The following is a 17,194-nucleotide window of genomic DNA, read 5'->3' on the forward strand; positions in this document are numbered from 1 at the left end:
CAGGGTTTCCACAGCAAGTGAGGGAATTACAGAGCACTCAGTTTAGCATCTGTAGTGTGAAAATTCTGGAGAGTTCTCTGCAAGACAGGATTTATGATTAATTGAAAAATCATCGCTTGATTTGAAATAGTAAGCATGGCTTTGAGAGTGGCAGGTCTAACCCCAATTTATTCAAAATACAATACGTAAACATGAAAAAAATGTACACAGTTTCCAACTCTGAAATCCATTATGATCACCTGGTTCTCGTCCCTGACTTTAAATCCCAGATTAACTTCATTCAGCGGTCTGACCAGTTGTTTGTCATTTACAATGCTATAGACCGTGAAATGACTCCAGCTGCATGAAAAGGTCTTGGCTACTCACATGGTAACAAAACACTTCTCATTCACAAATAATGTATCAAAACCATAGACGCAGCTGTTAACAATATGATATTAATTTTTTAATGGGTGCACCATCACCCCAAAGTTATGTTGCAAGTCACGCAGCACCTTAATTTGGACATGTGTCATTATTCCTTTTGCGATGCTATTTTCGTTTTCATTATCTCTTCTAGAACTGTGGCAGTGCAAGACAGCAGCTACTTGCTACCCTGTCAGAGAAAAGAGGAAAGAATAGCGAAATTAATTGCATCCATTAGTATCTTACCAAACCCCTAAGAAGGATTGCAGATATGAAGAGATTATCCTGTGTCTACAGCCAATGAAATATTAATTCCTCAAGCACTGCTTTGACTTGTAAGGAAGATATCCTACTGATTTGATTCAATTCAATTTGTTTTATTATTGCCACAAGTGCTGAGATACAGTGAAACTTCTTTATGTTATGTGGAAACCGTTCTGCTCAGTTGCTTGCATTGTTAGTTCACAGAGCAGCGTGATGCAAACAGTGATGCTCCAATTCCTATCTCCAGCTTGTGGATATCGTGAAGGACCCTCCTTCCAGCCTCTTTACTTATTTGACGGCTGGTGTTGTTCAGGTAGAATCACCACCAATTCATTGTCTGTAATGATAGAGTATCCCTTATGTTCTGGTAAGAAAATGGCGACACAACAACATTTTTTTTATGTGTAGTAGAGGCAGATGTTACAGCTGCAGCGGTTGTGTGCAAACAACGAAATCAACATGAAGTTTAAAAGTTGAGACGTCCATCATCAGTCTAATAATTGAGGGGAAGAAGCTGTCGTCGAATCCTTTCCTACTTCTGTTTAAGCTTTTGTATCTTCTGCCCGACAGAAGAAGTTGGTCGAGATTATAACCAGGGTGGGACTTTAAAATGAAATAGGGGATCGGGATAAAATATTTGTGGACTGAGATTGAGCATTGATTGATGGACCACATCTGTGATGACATGCTGACCAACCAAAGATAAGCTGCTGGGCAGAATGATTGGCATCTGGTCTTCCATCAAATGGTGGCAGCCTAAGTCTGGTAACTAGGGCAATAACTGACCGTTGACACAGAATCATAGAGGCATGCAGTATGGAAACAGGCCCTTTAGTCCAACCAGCCCATTCGCAACATAATTCCAAACTAAACTGGTCGCGCCTGCCTTTTCCTGTCCCATATACATCCAAATCTTTCCTATTCATGTACCTATCGATATGCTTTGTTTAATGTTATCATTGTACCTGGATACACATGGAGCTGGAACCTCCAGTGGCATAGTGAAAGCCGTGCAGTTTGGGTATGACATCATCCGATTCAAAAACGAATTGGATACGAACCAGAATTGAATGTATTTTCAATCTCAAGGACTGATTAACTCCTTTCACCCCGAGGGTGGTGAGCAAAGCTGGGGTAGACGCAGGAAGCAGCAAGGCATTGAAGAAGTCTGTAGAGAAGCACTTGGAAGCTTTAAGCGAACACAGCCAAGTGCCAGATAAAGGGATCAAAATCGACGTGTTTAATCTAAACTTACGAAACAGAAGATTGCCAAAGAGCATGTCGACAACGTCTGCTGCCCTGCCTTTATCTATCATGTGTCGGCCTCCTCAAAAACTCACTTCTTGTTTGTGTGATACGATTTTCCAAGCACGAAGCCTTGCAGACTCCCGCTCATCCGTCTTTGCCTTTCCCAATGCACGAAGATCCGGTCTCTCATAATTTCCTTCAACAGTTTACCCATGGCTGCAATCAGTCTCATTGGTCTGTAGTGGCTGTCGATACAACATATACCTTTGTGAGGGGCCTCGCAAGGTCTTTTCTTGCTTTTCACAAGTTGCTGCGATAAATGTGATCATATCCCAAGGTTTTGCCTCCCCTTTTTATCTTACCTTTCATTCAGAATCTCCTGTTCTCCAATTTCAGCTCTATTCAAGTCATCACTATTTATTTTCCAAGTTCCAGAGCGTTCATATACCTCCACACTAACATCCCAACTAAAAATATTTGTTTCGGATATTCCCTCATTGACCTTTCAGGAGGCACATTCTCTCCTTAGCTAATCTTTACGCCTTGCTGAAGTATGTCAAAATGTTTCTGAAACTTCAAATATCCCCCGATCGCCAATTGCCTATCGTCACTCCACATTCACCCACGCTTATCCATAGTATCATTAATGGTCACACAAAGATAAAAAATCCAACAGATTTTAAAAAATTCCCCTTGTATGAAATCATGCGTCTAGCGATTATTTCTAAGGATCCAATTATTGTTTATTGTCATATTCGTGACAATACGTTCCGGCAGGTTCTCGACTTACACTCAGGTTTACGCCATTTGGTTTCAGACTGACTGTACAATAGGTTCTGGGAATCCTTGGGTATTAGTCTGAAAGAAAGGTATTTTCCAGTTCAGCTGGTCGTCGACGAGGCAACCAAATGCTCTCATTTAGTAAAAAGGAAATGCAGTGTGAGAATATGGAAGGTAAGAGTCAACCACACCTAGAATATCATGAACAGTATGAGTGCACGAAGGAAAGATATTCTTGCATCGGAGGGAAGCCAGTTAAGGGTCACTTGGCTGATCCTGGGAAGGGAGAGATTTTCTAATGAGAATGGGTGGATGATATTGAGGTTGAACTCATTTACAGTTCCAAGAATCAGCGAGAAACTTCATGCAACATCCATGATTCTGAGGGGATTTGGCACATTAGTTGCTAGTAAGTTAGAAAACAGAACATGACGGCACAGCAATAGGCAATTTGGCCCACCATGGCTGTGCTGACCATGATGCTGTTCTAAACCTATCCCTCTGCCATCACATGGTCCACATCCATCTATTCTCTGTCTGTTCATGTTTCTGTCTAAAGACCACTTTAAAATGTTGCCCACATTTCTCTTCTACCACGTTGTGAGCAGGGTTAACTCTCTGTTGACAAGAAAACTTTCCGAGGTCATCTCATTTGAAAATTCTCGCTCTCACCTGAAACTGTGGTGTCCTCGTATTTGACATTTCCACATTGGAAAAGTGATTCGAACCAGCCACACTGTCCATGCATCTCCGACACTCAATCAAAACAATTGACTGTGCGAAATCTCTCGTCAGCGTGAAAAATTTCTTATCCAGGCAACATGCTGGGAAATCTCTTTTTCATCATCGTCAAAGCCTTCAAATATTTCCTATAGTGTGGCGATGCGACCTGCATAAAGCATTCCCAATGTGGCCGAACATGGCTGTCGTTGCAACATGCCGACAGATGAAGGGAAGTATGCCATGCTCCTCTTTTTCAGCATATCTTGCTGTGGTGTTATTATCCTGGAGCTATAGATTTGCATCCTTGATCCTCTGTACATCAATTTTCCAAAGATTCTGGCCATTTTCAGTGCACGTTTCTCCTGCATTTGACTTCTCAAAAGACATTAACTCACAGTTCTGCCGATGAAATTCAAATTTACATTTCTATGCCGAGCTTTCCACTTGATACTGCTACATCCTTTCAATTCCATCCTCACTGTACACAATTCCCCCGGCTACGTCAAATTAGTGCACGCCTTCCCAACTTCAACTGCATAATTGCGTCTCAGAGCGCTGATATTTTCATCTTTATTACTAAATTACCAACAGAATCGCAGCACTGATCCTTGCAAAATATTAGTGGCCTTAGAGCACCCCTCCCCCGCCCCAGTCAGAAATACGCTCCTTCACATTTCCCTATCTACTAAGATCAAGAAACTTTTGTATCTTAAATAACAGCACCATGGATTGGGATTTGATCTTCCTGACAAACCTGTCATTGCAAATGCTTCAGGAAAGTCCATGTGGACAACATCCACAGCCTTACCCTGAATAATTATCTTTGCCACTTCCTTTGTTTTGCGTTGTGCAAGAATCTTTAACCAGAGGACATAAAATCTCAAAAAGAGCTCACTTATTCTACTGGAGACAAAGAGGACATTCTTAATTCAGAACTTATTATATCAGTGAGAGTACCTCCCTGCAATGAGCTGTCGAGACTGGGTTATTATGTATATTTAGAGCAGAGATGGACAGTGTTCAATTAATTAGGGAAAAAAAAGGTTTACCTGGAACAGACAGGAAAGCCGAGAAAAAGAGGAAAGAATATAAAATCCCAGGAACAGGACCTTTGGCTCGCCAAGCCTGTTCCAATCCAGATCTTCTATCTGAACATATAACCTTTTTTCGAAGGGTTTGCTTCCCTTTGCTCCCTTCTCATTCATGTATCTCTCTAGATGTATCTTAGATGACTCTATTTTTCCAGCCTCTATCACCTCCGCTGGTAAAGCGTTCCAGGCACCCACTACCCGCTGCGTGAAGAACTTTCCACGTATATCTCTCTTAAACTTTTCCACTTTCGCTTTGACCTCGTTACCCTGAATAATTGAGTTCCACACTCTCGGCAATTAACTTCCTTCTTTCCAAATTGTGGACACATCTCATAATTTTGTGGAACCCAATCAGGTCCCGTATCAACTATTTCTTTCCAGTGAAAATAATCCTAATTCTCCTCCATCTCTCTTCATAGATAACCCCTCCAGACCAGACAACATCCTGGTGAACATCTATGCACCCTCTTCAAAGCATCTACATTATTTTGGTAATGTGTCGACCTGATCTGTATGCAGTATTCCAAATTTGTCCGAACCAAAGTCTTCTACAACTACAGCGTGACCTGGCAACTCTGTACACCCTCCAATGTAGGAAAGCATGCCGTATGCCTTATTTACCACTCTAATGACCCGGGCTGCCAACTTCAAGGAACAATGGACCTGAACACCCTGATCTCTCTGTACGTCAATTTTCCCCATGACATTCCATTTCCTGTATATTTAGCAATTTAAGTGGATTTTCCAAAATCCAAAACCTAACATTTATCGGGATTCAACTCAATCTGCTCGTTCCTGCCCACCTCTGCAATCTATCTATATACTGCCGTATTCTCTAACAGACCCCCTTCACTATCTGCTCCTCTGCTAACTTTACAGGCATCTGCAAACTTACTTATCGGACAATCTAGACCGTTCTCCAAGTCATTTACATATATCAAAGACAACAGTGCTCCCAGCATGTGGAACACCACTCATCAAAATTCTCTATTTTGAGAAATTCCCTTCCACTGCTACTCTCTGTCTCCTGTTGCCCAGGCAGTTCTCTATCCATCTAGCTGGTACCCTGCAGATCAAGTGTTTCACCTTCTCCGTCAGCCTGCCATAATGAACCTTATCAAACGCCTTTCTGATGTTAATGTATGTGACATATACAGCCCTTCCCACAGCAACCAACTTTGTCACTTACTGAAATAATCTATGAAGTTGTAAGACATGACCTTCCGTGCACAAAACCATGCTGCCTGTCACTGACTAGCCCGTTTTCCTCCAAATCGAAATAGATCCCACTCCTCAGTATCTTATCCAACACTTTTCCGACCATTTACATCAGGTTCACTCGTCTTTTGTTTACGTGTTTATCACTGTTCCCTTTCATAATCAAGAGTAAATCATTAAGCATTCTCCACTTGATCGGGACCTCACCCGTTTTCAAGAATGCTGCAAAGGTACCTGTTATGGCCCAAGCTATTACCTCTCTCGCTTCCGTCACGAACAGTGGATAGATCCCATTTAGACCATGGGACTTGTGCACCTTCATGTCTTTAAGTAAAACCAAAATTACCTTCTTCCTTTTGCTGACTTCTACCACCATCCCCCCCCCAACTCCCTTGGTAAATACCGATATTGTCTGACTGCACGGAAACTTCCCTCTTTTGTCCTTGAGTGGGTCATCAGTTTCCCTAGTTACTCTCTTGCTATCGTATGTGACCTTTCATATATGATAACAGGCTTTCGGAATTTCCTTAATACTGTTCGCTGAATATATCTCATGACCACCTTCAGATTTCTTAATTCCTCGTTTCAGGTTGTTCCGACGTTCCAGATGTTCCTCCAAAGCTTTGTCGGCCTTCAGACGCCTTCACCTTATGTACACTTTCTTTTCCCTCTTAGCGCGTCTCACAATTTCACCTGACACAATTGATTCTGAGTCTGTGGTACTAAGATGCCGCAATGTTAACCACTGAGCCATCTTCCCAAAATCTTCATTTTTTTTCTGAAATGATGCAATATTTCAGTCAACTCGAGAGAATCTCTCGTTCAGCGCCATCTAGTTTGGAGAAGAGGCATCTGTGAAAAAGCCAAATATTTTGTGCATGTCACACAATTCCAAATTAAACTTAATTATTTTGATGGGTAGGAACATGTGAAAGCCCAAGCGTCCCGCCACCGGCCCTCCACATTTACCCAACAATGTTAGAGATTGTGGATCGAAAGTTGAGCTAGTTAACCACTTCAGGGCTCAGACGACGCAAAACATCATCAATCCTCAGATATCCTTCAAGAAAAGGATAAGGGTTCACAAATGGCATCATTGTAAGTATATGATCGATGTTCAGAACACATTCTTATGGATGCTGAGCATATCCCTAAACGTGGACTTCGCCACCTTCTGATGCGACTGACGTTTTTCCAGCCTCTTGCGTGTCGATAGTGAATATATCACTCAGTCCACAAATATAAATACCACATGTATCATCTATATTCAGCTTTGGAATGCTCATGTATTTGACTATTTTCCGGTATTTCCCCCAAACTCTACTTCAGTGAATAAGGATATTTTCAGGTTCAGCTTGACAAATATTTAACATGAGAATATAGAACTGAGAGCAGAAGACACATACACACAAACAGTGTCTCTCACACTTTCGCACTGACACACACACACATGCACAGTGTCTCGCTTCCTCTCTCACACACGTATACTCACAGTGTCTCTCTCGCTCACACACACGCACAAGCACAGAATCTCACTCTCTCACACACACATTTATGTCGAGTGTTTTGCTCATACACACCCAGGAACACACACACACACAAACGTTCACAAACAGGCAAATTGTCTCTCAATACCTCAGTCACAAAAATGGACTCGTACAGTACCTCTCTCTCTCTCACGCACCCAAACACAAAGACACAACACCAAAAGAAAGAAGGCAGCTTACATAGGGTGGAGGAGGCAAGGGTCTCTCTCAGCTCTCGAGGATTACGAGCAGGGGAGGAAGGAGCTTAAAATTAGTCTGAGGAGAGCCAGGACGGGTCACGATAAAGACTTGGCAGGAAGGATGAGGGAGAATCCAAAGGCATTTTACGAGATTATAAGGAATAAGAGAATGATCAATGAAAGAGTAGGGCCGAGCAGGGATAGCACAGGGAACTTGTGTATAGAGTCTGAGGAGGTCGGGAAAACCATAAATGAGTTGTTTTGCTTCGGACTATAAAAAAGAAAAAGACCTTTTAGTGAATGAAGCAATTGAGGAGCAGGCAGAAACGCTGGAATGGATAGAGATTGAGGAAGCCGATGCGCTGAAAACTTTGACAAACATTAAGATTGACAAGTCGCCAGGGCGAGACCAGATTTATCCTCGGCTGCTTTGGGAAGTGAGAAATGTGATTACTTCGCCGCTTGCGAAGATCTTTGCATCCTCGCTCTCCACCGGAACCGTACCTGAGGACTGGAGGGAGGCAAATGTAATTCCTCTCTTCAAAACAGGTAATCGGGAAATCCCCATCAATTACAGACCAGAAAGTCTCACGTCTGTCATCTGCAAGGTGTTCGAAAGGATTCTGAGGGATAGAATTTATGACCATCTGGAAGAGGATGGCGTGATTAAATGCAGTCAGCATGGCTTTGTGAGGGGCAGGTCATGCCTTATTGAGTTCTTTGAGGATGTTACTAGACAAGTTGATGAGGGTCGAGCGGTGGATGTGGTGTATAAGGACTTCAGCAAGGCATTTGATAAGGTCCCCCATAGTAGGCACATTCAGAAGGTCAGGAGGAATGGGATACAATGGAATGTAGCTGTCTGGATACAGAACTGGCTGGTCGACAGAAGACAGCGAGTGGTAGTGGAAGGAAAGCATTCTGCCTGGAGGTCAGTGGTGAGTGGTGTTCCACAAGGCTCTGTTGTTGGGCCTCAACACTTTGTAATTTTTATGAGTGACTTGCATGAGGAGATTGAAGGATGAGTCAGCAAGTTTGCACACGACACAAAGGTTGGAGGTGTCAGTGACAGGTTAGAAGACTGTTGTAGGTTGCAGCGTGACATTGCCAGGATGCAGAGATGGGTTGAGAGGTGGCAGATGGAGTTGAACCTGGATAAATACGAAGTGATGCATTTTGGAAGGTCGAACTTGAAAGTTGAATACAGGATTAATGACAAGATTTTTGGCAGTGTGAAGGAACAGAGTGATCTTGGTGAGCAGGTACATAAATCCCTTAAAATTGCTGGCCAAGTGGACAGGGTTGTTAAGAAAGCATGTAGTGTTTTGGCTTTCATCAACAGGGGGATTCAGTTTAAGAGCCGTGAGATCTTGTTGCAGCTCGATAAAACTTTGGTTAGACCGCACTTGGAATACTATGTCCAGTTCTGGTCGCCCTATTATTGGGAAGATGTGGATGCTTTGGAGAGGGTTCAGAGAAGGTTTACCAGGATGCTGCCTGGAATGGAGGGCTTATCTTACGAAGAGAGATTGACTGAGCTCGGACGTAATTCATTGCAAAAAAAGTATTAAGAGAGGGGACCAAATTGAGGTGTACAAGATAATGAGAGGCATAGATAGAGTTGATAGACAGAGATTTTTTTTTCCCCAGGGCAGAAGTGTTAACACGAGGATTCATAGTTTTAAGCTGTTTGGCGGAACCTTTAAAGGGGATGTCAGAGGCGGGTTCTTTGCGCAGAGAGTTGTGAGAGCATGGAATGCGTTGCCAGCAACAATTGAGGTCATTGGGGATATTTGAGAGACGGCTGGACATGCATATGGTCACAGAAATTTGAGGGTTCGTACATTAGGTTTACCTGACATGAGGTCGGCACAAACTTCGTGGCTGAAGGACCTGTTCTGTGCTGTACTGTTCTATGTTCAACCATTCTCTCACACAAATACTCGCATACACAATCGCTGTCTCTATCTCGCAGACACATGCAAGCCCAGTATATTTCCCTCACTCTCACACACAACACAGAGAGTTTCTCTTTCTCTGTGTCTCTCTCTCACACACGCAGACTCGTACACACACAAACACTCTGCCTCCGTCTCTGTCGCTCCCTTATTTCTGCAACATTACTTGAGCTCAGACCCTCACTGACTGTACCGTGTGACTAACTTTGTGCAAAGTGCATCCAATGTTCCTCACTGTCGCTGGGGTGAATTTAAAGAGGAGCAGGGAAATGGAATTCACATTAGATTAAAATAGCCTTCGTGTGTTCTCCTGTGTAGAAGTGTAGGAGGATAGTGCAAATTTGTGGGTATTTGAGAAGCCTTCGAAGTCATTTGAGCAGTGCTATCAATTCCCAAACTCTCTGAACTTATTTAAGCAGAAAGAAACTTAAGGGTTGCAAGTTAAGCTAGATATGGCTGCATGGAGTACAGAACATGGAGAGCTAGAGATTGTGACAGAACAGAGAGAGAGAGAGAGAGAGAGAGAGAGAGAGCGAGCTGACTTCTGCAACCTCCAATGACTGCAGAAAAAAATCCAAAACCATATTCACCATTTTATAGACTCTATCTCCCCACTCCTATTTCTCTGGATCTCGTCAATCACAGTATTAGGTTCAAGTGTGGTAAGAGTGGGAGCAACGTTCAAAATTTTCAAACTGCATTGACGTAGGTATAAGAAGGCTTTACATCGATTTTGTAAAAGAAGGAATGGTAAAGCTTTGCTGCCCAATAATTGCCATCTCAATGGACAAGAATATCCTATAAGGCTTCCTCTCCTGAACATAAGATCTCATTCACACGCCTCCACCCAAGGAAGCAAAGTTGGAGCCAGATGACACCAAACTGACAATATATATGTCTAACAGATTTGTCAGATTAAGTGCGAATGCCTATTTTGGGCATGTGTGGGATTGTGGATGTGGAGGTATGCGTGTGTGACAGGGTTGTGTGTGTGGGTCTGTGTGGGGTGCATGTGGGTGTAAGTGTGGCAAAGAAGTGTGAGGGGTGTTTGTGTGGAAGCATTGCACGAGGCGGTATGTGCTTGGTGTTTGTGTGCGGTTTTGAGAATGGGAGAATGCGTGGAGGAGGGAATGAGTGGGTCGGCGGTGTGTGGTTCGTTTTGTGTGTTGGGTAGGCTCTGTGTGGGTGGGTGGTGTCAAATGTGTCTGGGCATGTGTGGTGGGAGGTTTGCGAGGAGTGTGTGCTTCAGAGTGTGCCTGCGGTGTGTATGTGGTACGGGTTAGTAGGGTGTGACTGGGCTCTGTTTGTAGAGTAGGCTGTATGTGTATCGTGGGCATTGGCAGCGTGTTTGGCGTGTGTTGGTGTGCATTGTGGGGATGTGCTTCGAGTTGTATGCGTGGGTTGGATTTGCTTTGGGTGTGCAAGGGGAAGTGTGGGATTGTGTGTGGTGGGATGTGCGTTGGCTGTGTTTGGGAAAAATATGTGTGGGTTGGCTTTTTAGTGTGGTGTGCGCTGTCTGTGTGGCGTGGGCAGTCTGGAAGTGTGTGGGTGTGTTGGGTGTGTGAGGGGTATTTGGGAAGGTCGTGTGTGTGGAGTGTGCTTTGGAATTATGTGGGGGATGGGCTGTGAGTGGTAGGCATGTCGCGGTGTTCATGTATGAGCGTGTACGTGTATGTCTAGTGGTGTGTTTGGGAAGGTATATCTATTTGGGATCTGTGTGTGCAGTGTGCTTTTGGGTGGTGTGTGACGGTGTGTCTTGGGTGTGTGTTGGGGGAAGTGGGGTGTGTAGGAGGCTGTGTGCATGGTGTCTGTGGGGTGTGAATGGGGTATGCGGGAGAGATGAGAATATGGATTGTACACATGTGACGTTTGTACTGGTTTTTGCGTGTGGGGGTGTGTCTGCAGATCTTTGGGGGCTGGTTGTGTGATGCTGTGTGTGTGGGTTGTTTGGGTGTGTGTTCTGGCAGAGATGTTTGCGGTGGATTGGTGTGCGTGTGGTGTCTTGCATGTGAGGTCCTGTGCATCGAGGTATCTGTTTTTCTGGAAATGTGTCAGGAAGTTGAGTGTAGGGAGTGTCTCCGTGAGAGATTGTCAGTTTGCAGGGGTTATGTGTTTTGGTTTTTGTCATTGACGTGTGTGTGCAGGTGTTGGGTCGGGTGTGAGGATATGGTGGTGTGTCTGTGGGGAAGTGCACGTGGTGCATCCATGTTGGTATTATTCATAGAGTAATGCACACTGGGGAGTGGGCATCGAGAGCTGGGTGTTAGGATGTGCATTTGGGGGAACACACATGGCGGAATGCACATGGGGAGATCAGGTGGGAAATTGCGCGTGCGAGTGTGTGCATACTCATGTGCACATTGGGTAATGGGCATGGGGAAGTGCAAGTACATGAATGCGGATGGGTGAGTGCACATAGGTTAATGGATATGGGGTGTGACCGTGGGGTGTGTTTTAGGGATGACGCGTGTGGGAGTGCACAGGAGGGCGTGCGAGTGAAAGTGAATGCGTGGGCCGGGTGTGCATGGGCGAGGTGTGTATTGGGACGTGTGTATGGGTGGTGTGTGCATTGGGGGGGTGTGCATGGGTGCGATTGTGGCTTGGCTGAATGCATCTTATAATTAATATTTGAAGCCTTTGGTCAATTCATTTCTTACTATTTGCAATGTATTTTAATGTTGTTACAATATAATGGAAGACAGTCGATTTTGGGTGGCATGCAGATAAGAGTGTGCTCTGCTTTTGTAATGTTGCGGCAAACTGCTGGTCCTTCCGCTTTTCACTGGTCTATTATCTTTTATCCCGTGGGGTGTTCATTTGGAAAGTTGCAATGTGATCATTCGACAAGTCTGAGGCCAGGACAGTTTTGAACAAGAACAAACTCCAGAGCAGAAGCATTGCCCTGAGGGCAATTGGACATGTTGCCTGCCGTGGGGTCCATGTTAGATGTGTCTGTTCATTACTCCGAGGTTTGATTTCCACTTTGGGATCCTGGATTTTCTGGATACCTGGCTAACTGGATCCTGTCTAATTGTGACCCTGTGGTTTTAAAACTAAGATTGATGCCTCAGGTTAAAGGAACATAACACTAACATATCAATCCCCCTCCCTTTTAAGTGTCTGATTTCAGGACTCTGCGGGGAGGAAATTCAAACCCTAAATGTGAAAGTCTGGTATGAGATGAATAAAGTATGAAGGTGAAAATTGACAGCAGGAGTAAAATAAAGGCTTGAAAATGTGAGAGGAGCGTGAAAAAGAAAATGAGAGGCATTCGAAATTGTTAAATATCTGTCGTGTTAGTGCCTGGGGATGCAGTATTTCATCACGAAAATTGAGGGTATCTTGTTCCTGAGGCATTGCTGCCAGTAAGGAAGTTGCTGTGTCTCGATGGCGTGGAGCATGTGACAAATACAATGACTGTTTGAATAAATTCCTCGCTTTAAGGCTGCCTGAAAGGTCTGGAATTGCAATGTCCCAAAGTGTTCCGCAATTTGCTTCGAGCCAGATATTATTGATCGATGTTCTGTGTGATGGAGATACAGGAAACCATTGTATCTTGTGGTGTAATTTTTTAAAAAGAGGCCTTTCATTTGCCGGTATAAGCTTTCACTCCCTCTCCAACTGCCCGCAATGGAATTTTTATCTTGAAACCACAATGGGATGAAAAACCCTTCCGTGGGTCAGACGTTTCCTCTGGGGAGGCGCAGACATTGGCCCCATAGCGCCCACGTGATCTGTGTCTCTTTATTACCTCGTGGATTGATTTCCTCCGGGTGAACCTGTATTTTAGGGACCTTTGGTTTTCTGGGCCCTGTCGGATCAATGTGGTTTCCTTCAAAAAGAAATTTGAAGCCCCTCTCTCTCTCCCACCCCTCCCACCCCTCACACCGCCCACCCTCCCAACCCACCAGCACCCCCCTCCCCCCCACCGCCATCCTCTTCTCTCTCTCTCTCTGAATTTCTAAGAGCTTAACGTCTAGATACAAACAGATGGAGACACATAGACTCCGGGAGAGAGGACAATGGTGTGTGGGGAGTGGGATGCAGACTACGGCAGTCTTGAGTAAATTTGAGATATCTCCCTGTTCTCCGTTCTCTGTGTTTAGTAGCAGGGGATATCGCAGCTCAGGCCAGCAGTGGAAATCTTGCTGCGTTTCGGGAAAGTGTTGGATTGTGGAAGGCAGTGAACTTTGGGATCTTGCTGTGCTTTTGTTAATGAATTTATTATTTCAATTAATTTTTCGTTACTCTCCCAGTCTCTCCCCTGCCCCTGAAGATATTTGAGTTGCGAGATGAAACTCAGATGAAACAGAGACCGAGAGATTAAATTTATTTTGTCATGTGGAATTCTCAGACAAGAGCTGGAACCAGAGACAGACAGACCGAGAGTAGTATTATAAAGCATCCTGCTATCTTGTCATTCATTCACACATCACACACGAATGGGGCAAAGACTCGTGTGGCTGACGCAGTTTCTGAGGTTTTTTTCTGTGAACTCTGGAGTGGGGTATTTGGGGAGACAATTGGTAAAGAGGTGTCTTCTGCACAGTTTTATGCCACAAATTTCACTGGCTTCCTCCCTCTCTCTCTCTCTGCCTCCATATTCCCATCTGCCTGTCTCTACCATAGATTTCTATAAATCCCCGTTACCCCTAACTTCTTCACATTTCCCCCGTTCACTCTCCCCGCTACTACCTCAGATACCTCCCCAGTTGTTTCAGAAACTGTACCATCGTACAGGTTTACCTCTCTCCGTCATTGCCCATTCACCTATCACCACACCGTTCTCTCTGTCTCTGCCCTCTGTGACCCTTATTTTGCTGCCAGAGTTTCATTCTCTCTGCTTTTCCATTCCCCGACATCCCATTGTTCCATCACTGCCTGTCAATGGCATCTCTGTCTGCACTTCAATCGCTCGATTCCTCGATTTCCTTCCATCTTTTTCCTCTACTCTCTCTGCTTTTTCCCTTGTTATCAATGGGAATTTTCTCTCTTTTTGTTCCATCTGCTATTATGTCTGCCCAAATGTTTATTTTCTTTTTTGTTCTCTCTCTCTCACTGTCTCTCTCTCTCACTCACTCTCTCTCTCCTTCACTCCATCTTGGTTTTCTCTTTCTGTGTCACTCCATGGGATCTTTCTCTCTCTACTACCTCTGTCTCGCTTACTGTTTCGCTCTCTTTCTAAATCTTTGTCGATTCTCTCTCTCCATGCCTCGGGTTTCACACTCTCTTTGTCTATGTTTCTTTCCCTTCAGTAAGTCCTTCTATCGCTCTATCCATTACTCTCTTTATCCTCTCTCTGTCCAGCGCAGTTTATCTCCCTGTGATCTGTCTGTGTCTGGGGCCAGATTAGAACTCGCTGCTGGAGTGCCTTTGACTGGGTTTGACCTGGGAACTTCCTTCTGTTCCTGTCTTCCTCTGTCCCAGTCTCCCTCTGTCTCTCTCTCCCTCTGTCTCTCTCTCCCTCCAGCTTCCCCATTTCCTCCTCTGTCCTTAACTGTCTCTTTGTCTATCTGTAATGAAGAGTTTTGGTCCGATGACTCATTCCGGCTGAGATTTATGCCCATACTGTTCTCGCTAAATTGAAAAAGGGAGGGCGTTATTCGATTCTCATTGAGGAGGGTCTGAATGGCGACTGGGATCTTGCGGTGCTGAAAAACAGTCAACGAAAAGGCCAGTGAGTATCTGACTGTAGTCCCTGTGTCGAACAACCATTAGGTTGATGTTCGGGACTCACTGAATGGAGGAGTGATGGGGGGATACAGTACGTGGAGGGAGACACAGACTCCATTTACGGTGGGGGGTGATCATGGAGGAACTAGCAGGGTTCTGAAGCTGCACGGGGCTCGAATACCAACTGACAGGCAGAAACATTTTATAAGGAGCAAAATATTTGTGATAGATGGAGACACAGGCAGGAAAAACACGGAGAAAGGGACAAAAATAGAGAAAAAGACAGAGAAAAAGATCAAAAGAGAGGCAAACGAATGGACCTTGAGAAACAAAACAATGACACAAAACGAGGAAAAGAAAGAGAGAAAAAAGACAAAAAGAGAGAAACAGAGAATACCTCATTCGGTGTCAGACAGAGTTTCAGGAAAGACGCAGAGTCTTCAGTGGTGGTACTGAACATTGTGTGGGTCCCAGCTCTCTCTCTCTCTCTCTCTCTCTCTCTCTCTCTCTCTCTCATACACACACACACACACACACACACACTCAACTAAAGCATCCATTTTGATTTCTGAAATAAGAACAGACGAGTATGAAAAAGGTCAGCAGGTCTAGCAGCAACTGTGAAGACAAATAAGAGTTAAGGTTTCAGATACAATTATCCTTCCTCAGCACTTATATTAGCGAGAAAAATGTTGGTTTATAGAGGAGAAAACATTGGGAGTCACGAATGCAGAAGACTAAACTGTGAGAAGTGCATGAAAAGTGCTGCTTATTCACATTATTCAGGCAAGGGAACAGAGTCTTCTGCAGACAGAGAACACAGATTTATCCCACAGTGGAATACAGGATCTTCAAACAAAGCAACAGAAGAAGCGAATGAGACTAAACTTAAACAGTAAAATCGGCGATCTTACTTGTATTATGTTTCTAAGAATGAATATCAATGCAATTTCAGATGGATATCAAAGCTTTACATGGATCTGTTGTACCAGTGAATGTTTGCTCATTGTACATTTTTAAAATCAGATAATTAAACACTTGGACCACCTCCCTAACAATACAAGGAGGGATATCACGGCACTGTCCCACATTCTCGTTGACACTTCATCAGGAAAAGTTGGGAATTATCTGATTGATACAAACTATGTTTCTTTATGCGTCCATATTTCTTTCAGTCAGTCTGTGCTTGTCAGTGTGTCAGTATTTTTCTTTCTGTGCATGTATTTGTGTCAGTGTGTCTGTGTGTATTTCTATATGTTTGTCCGTGTGCGTCAGATTGCCTGCATGGGTGTGTTTCTATGTGTGTATATGCGTGTCAATGTGACTGTGTGTGCTAGATTAACCTTAGGTATCTGTTTGTTTCTGTTTGATTGTCTGTGTGTGTCAGAATCTTTCTGTACGTCTGCACGTCCATGTGCATCTCTATGTCTGTCTGTGCATGACTGTGTGTAGAAATGTGGCTGTATGTTTTTCTGTGTTGAAGGAGTTTCCGTTGCTGTATCTCTGTGTGTGTCTATCTCTGTCAAATCACCTCTGTGTGTTTGTAGTTGTGTGTATAAGCTCATGCATTTGAGTGTGTGTATTAGTGTGTGTTTCTCTATCTGCGTGCGTCTCTGTGCCGGTGTCTCTATGCAGTGGGCTGTCTGTTCATTTAGGGGTGAATCAATTCAAATGTGCTTAATCTCCTCCCCAATTTCTCCCTCTTTCTATCCCTCTTATGGTTAATGTCATAAAATCGCCGTGTTGATGTGTCTCCAAATGTGGGTCTCTGTGTGTTTGTACCTGTAAGTCTATCCCTGGCTGCAATGTAAATCACTGGAGGGATGTTTGGGTTGATGAATGAGCTATTTGAAAAGTGATACATCAATGGCTGAGAATCTCTCCCACCCACTTGCCGCCCTCTGGTGGCCTCACTACGCCACGATGAAAGCGGCTGATTTTTTGGTGGGAGAAAGCATTACAGCCTGTGAATGTCACAGGTTGCACCATTGTCTCACTCTTCAAAAAATGCATTTGGGACACAAAGCAGTTTTGTTCGAATGTCATTTGAACAGAAGGATACATAACTGGGAGGAGGAAGAAAGAGAGAGGGAGAATGTGAGAGTTTG

Source organism: Chiloscyllium punctatum, chromosome 43 (genome assembly GCF_047496795.1).
Source record: "Chiloscyllium punctatum isolate Juve2018m chromosome 43, sChiPun1.3, whole genome shotgun sequence".
Classification (NCBI taxonomy): Eukaryota; Metazoa; Chordata; class Chondrichthyes; order Orectolobiformes; family Hemiscylliidae; genus Chiloscyllium; species Chiloscyllium punctatum.